Source organism: Panthera pardus, unplaced genomic scaffold (genome assembly GCF_024362965.1).
Source record: "Panthera pardus isolate Hobbes unplaced genomic scaffold, ASM2436296v1 HiC_scaffold_25, whole genome shotgun sequence".
Taxonomy (NCBI): Eukaryota; Metazoa; Chordata; class Mammalia; order Carnivora; family Felidae; genus Panthera; species Panthera pardus.
The window spans coordinates 5,378,326-5,382,889 of NW_026526821.1; the positions used below are offsets into that span (position 1 = coordinate 5,378,326).

A 4,564-nucleotide genomic window follows, 5' to 3' on the forward strand; every position below is an offset into this window, starting at 1 on the left:
AATAGACCCGCCGAGCCCTCAGTAGTCGGTCAAGGGGAACCTTGGGCTGGAATGTTTTCTTTGCTTCTTTTTTTTAATTAAAAAATGTTAATGTTCGTTGATTTTTGAGAGACAGAGAAACAGTGTGAGCAGGGGAGGGGCAGAGAGAGAAAAGGAGACACGGAATCCGAAGCAGGCTCCAGGCTCCGAGCTGTCAGCGCAGAGCCCAGTGCGGGGCTCGAACTCACGAGCTGCCAGATCATGACCTGAGCCGAAGTCGGACACTTAACCGACTGAGCCACGCAGGCGTCCTGAACTAGAAATTTTTCTAAAAAGCAAACATTGGTGGAGTTATTGGACTCTTTCTGCTGCCAGGTGGTGATAAGTGCTATGGAGAAAAATGAAGGCGGGAAAGGGATGGGGTGTGTGTGTGTGTGTACAATTTAAACGTACAGCGGTTAAAGCCTCAAAGGGAAGGCGATATTTGTTTAACAATCTACACAAAATGAGGGAGTAACCCATTGGAATAGCAAGGAGCCTATTTCAAGTAGAGGAAGCAGCCAGTGCAAAGGCCCTGGGGCATCTGAGGGCTGGCAAGGAGGCAGGTGGGCTGGAGCAGAGGGAGCTGGGGGAAGAGTGGGCAGAGCGGGCAGAGGCCGGGGGAGGTGGTGTGGGACCTGAGTCACAGCCACGATGTCGTGAGATGCGGATCCGTGGGAGGATCACGAACAAAGAAGTGACAAGGACTCACCTTGCACCTTAACAGGACCCCTTTGGCTGCTGAGATGCAGATGTGAGAGCCAGGCAGACCCAGGAGCCCGGGAGGAGGCAGCCGCGGGCCTCTATCCAGGTGAGAAACGGTGTGGATTGCAGCATGGTGGGGCGACAGGTATCCAGAAGGACTCCTGCTTTCCCTGCTTGAGCTCCCACCCTGCTTTCTGTCCTGGCCCCCTCGGGCCATCGCGGTGGGGACTGAGAGGATGGGGGAAGGACAGAGCTGACTGCAGGTGGCCAGGGATGGCTGCAAAGGGTGTGAAAGCTGGCGGAGAGCAGGCCCTTGACCTTGGGTTGGCAGGAGCCAGGACCCCCACGGCCGCACTCTGGCCAGCAGGGAGGGTAGACAGAAATTCACAGGCTTCCCAGGCTGAGCAGGGCAGGGCCGCCTCCACGTCCTGTCTCCCACAGAGGCTCAGATCCATGCGAGGGCAGGCGCAGTGTTATTCCAGCTGAAGACGGCAGGGACCCTCCCAGCACGGCACAGGGAGAGAGTGGGCAGGACATTCCTGTGCTGGACGGGGGCTAGGCCGTGGGGGTGCAAAAGATCCCCGTCATCTGGTAGAATATTCCGCACGGACTGGGCTTCGGTCCTGGGGGGAGGGCGCTGGAAAGGGCGTCTGGGTGCCCCAGGACCTAGTGGTGGCCTTTTTGAGTGTCTGGGTTCCTGGGGAGCAGTGCTTGGGGAAGCCAAGATAGGTGATTATTCACAAATAAGCCGGGATGGCGGAGAAAGAGAGGGAGGGCAAAAGGGGAGATAAAACCGGGAAGTGGAGACGGCGTCAGGCAGAGCCAGGAGTGAGCGTTTCCTCGCGCACGTCTCTGCATAACTCATGGCCCTGCTATTTGCTGAGCGCCTGCGTGGGGCCAGACTCTGTGCTCCCCCAACCCCCCCCCCCACCCCGGTCTCCTGTGTTCACCCCACAGCCTGGGATGTTCTCTCCACTCCCCCGACCCAAGGATGGGCCAAGGGCTTCCTCCCCCTGAGAACAAAGCCCTCCTCTCTCTCCAGGGTATTGCTGTGCATCTCGTCTGTCTTGTGTGAGCTCCAGGCTTCTCCCTCCAGGATCCTCCTGCCCTCTGGGGGCATTTGGGGGTGTCGGGGGGCATATCTGGTTGTCCAGACTCGGTGAGGCAGGGGATGCCCCTGGCACGGGGTGGGTGGGGACCAGAGATGCTGCTGAAATCCAGCGATGCCCAGGATGGCCGGCCGCAGGGAAGGACCCGTCCCAGATGTCGGTGGTGTGGAGGGTGGGAAGCCCGTGGGAAGCCCAGTTCTGGGGGCGACGGAGGGTGGGCGTCTTGGGTGGAAGCATGTCTCCACGCACCAGCAGCCGTCCTGACCTTGCTATTGTGGTGTCCTCTCTTCCCCTCAGCCCTCGCTAAAAGACCGGAAAACTGCCCCATTTGACAGGTGAGGGATTGGGCAGCTGTCCCTGGACTTGGGGGTGGGGACAGAGGGAGCTGGAGAGCCCCCGGAGGAAAGACACGGCTGCCACTGGCATTTTAATGAGCACGTCGGCCCCGCACAGACCTGGGAGGGCACCACCACCGTGCCCACGTGTAGCACGCACTTCTCTGGGTTCATGGCCGTCATGGACGCAGGAGCAGGCCTGCCTTCTGGGAGCCCTAGTTCTCTGATCTTGTACGGCCAAGATACGTGGAGGTCCCCCATCAGGTCCCCACAAGGAAGGATTGGCCACCTGAGCTGCTAGGATCTCCACCAGTGGGCAGCCTTCTGTGGTCAGCCCTTGGGCTTAGACGGTTGTCCCGCCCAACGCCTCATCCCTCCTGGGGTGGCCAGTGTCCCCTGACCGATGGACACAGGGCTGTAAACACCTGGCCAGCTCGGCCCTACTCGGGACAAGTCCCCCTGTCATGGGACCTGGACCCCCACCCACCCTTCTTCCTCTCCAACCCCTTCACCAGTGTGGATCCCAAGGGCCCCCTGATGATCCTTCTGGAGCTCACTTACGTGCACCTCAGGGTCTGCTTCCTGGGAACCTTGGCCCAAACGGCCCCCATTTCTCTGCAAAATCCTCCTCCTGGGGTTCTCCGCCACCACACCTGCTCCGTGGAGACAAAAGTGCTCTGAAAACCTGGACAGAATCCTGCCACATCCCGGATTGACCCCTTCTGTCACTTCCTATGGCAGTTAAAAGAAAATTCCATCTCCACTTAGCCTGCACACGCTGAAACGTCACCTCCTCCGGGAAGGCCATCCTGACCTCTCTCTGCCCAAACCACACTCTGCTCTGCTCTTTGCCGGCCCCTCCACCTGGCCGTCGATCGGCAGTGGCACAGGAATGTTGCCAACAACCGGGCCGGTGCGTTTGGGAGTGGACCCTCCCCCAGCTGAGCTTCCGGATGAGAACACAGCTCTACAGACACCTCAGTTGTAGCATTTTGACACCCTCATGAGAGAACCCAACTAAGCCGGGCCCACACTCCAATCCATGGGAACAATTGTGAGGTCCTAAAAACGTGCTGCTTGAAGCCGCTGAATTTGTGATCCTTTGTTATGCAGCCATAGAAAAATAATACCCTTATTATTAGAAAAGTGTAGGTCACACCAGCAGACATTCATTCGATGGTATTGTTACCTTAATTCCTTTACGCGTCGGTCCTGCAAGTGAGGGTTATCACAGGGAAGTTCTGGGTCTTGCAGAAATGCTGGTGCTTTGACCAGCAAAATCTGGAACCCCAGGGCTTCATCTCGGGGTGTCCCATTATCAGCAGACCAGCTTTGGCCAGCTTTGAGAGGCACTGGGCATCTTACCATCTAAATCTGATCTCAGGACAACTAAGAGCGTTTTTAAAATTACGAAATACGTAAAAAATTAAAAGAACATCGTAAGCATTAGAATCAAAGGTGTGTGTGCACGTGTGTGTGTGATGTGTGCGTGTGTGTGTGCATCCGTACGCAGGCGGACGTGTGTCTAGGAGTGAGGTTGGTCAAGGCCGGAGCAGGCAAGACGACGGTGCTCTCCCTCCCGCCGACTCGGGCTCAAGCCCCGAGTAGCTGCGGGGGGTGGGTGAGGGACGGGGGACTGTCTGCCTGGGTCCTGATCCCCAGCTGGCCGTCAGCGGGGACACAGGGCTGATGGGACCCCAGATGTCAATATCCACAGCAAATGCGAGACTATTTAGGTACAATTTAGCAGAAATGAGTCATCCTGCAGACATAAACATTTTAATCGGAGTGACAATTTATTCAAACAATTTGACAATGCTCACACATGCAGAACAGATGGGCTGGGGTGGGGGGCCCAGCAAGCGAGCCAGTGGGGGAGGAGCCCCCGGCAGACGCTGGGCGGGCTGCCGGGGGTGCAAAATGGAAGGTAAGGGGCTCCCTGCCCCTTCCTGCCAGCAGAGGGGCTCCTGGAATGAGCGCAGGTCCCGAACCCCCGGGGAAACCTGCCTGCAGTTTCAGCCACCTCTGTCTGATGCCCAGACTGCTGGAGATGCGAGGGAAATTCTGGGGAGGGGAAGGCCAATCATCTACTCACGCAGCCATTCGAAGAATTTGCTCAGCATCTGTTATGGGCCAGGCACTGTGCTGGAGGGTGTGTGTGTGTGCGTGTGCACGTGTGCCCAAACATGTATGGGTGGGTGCACATGTATGTGAGCGGGTGCACATGTGTGTGCACAGCCTAAACGATTATTAATGTCTCAGGGTTTTTGAATTTGGCGTGCGTAGCTACCTGAGGCTGGCCCGGAAGCAGTCCCAGGACAAGGATTTTGGTCAAGGGGTTCGTTTGGGAAATAACCCTGGGAAGCTCCCATAGCATATGAGGAAATGAGGGAAGGA

General features: G+C 57.4%; 1 long non-coding RNA gene across 1 annotated transcript; it reads left to right on the forward strand.

The window, feature by feature from the left end:
• Positions 1–244: 244 nt before the first annotated feature.
• LOC109253477 (uncharacterized) lies at positions 245–3,567 on the forward strand. The gene is made up of 3 exons (XR_002074406.2): positions 245–354; positions 746–829; positions 2,909–3,567. It is a non-coding gene; the product is annotated as an uncharacterized LOC109253477 (long non-coding RNA).
• The last annotated feature ends 997 nt before the right edge of the window (positions 3,568–4,564 follow it).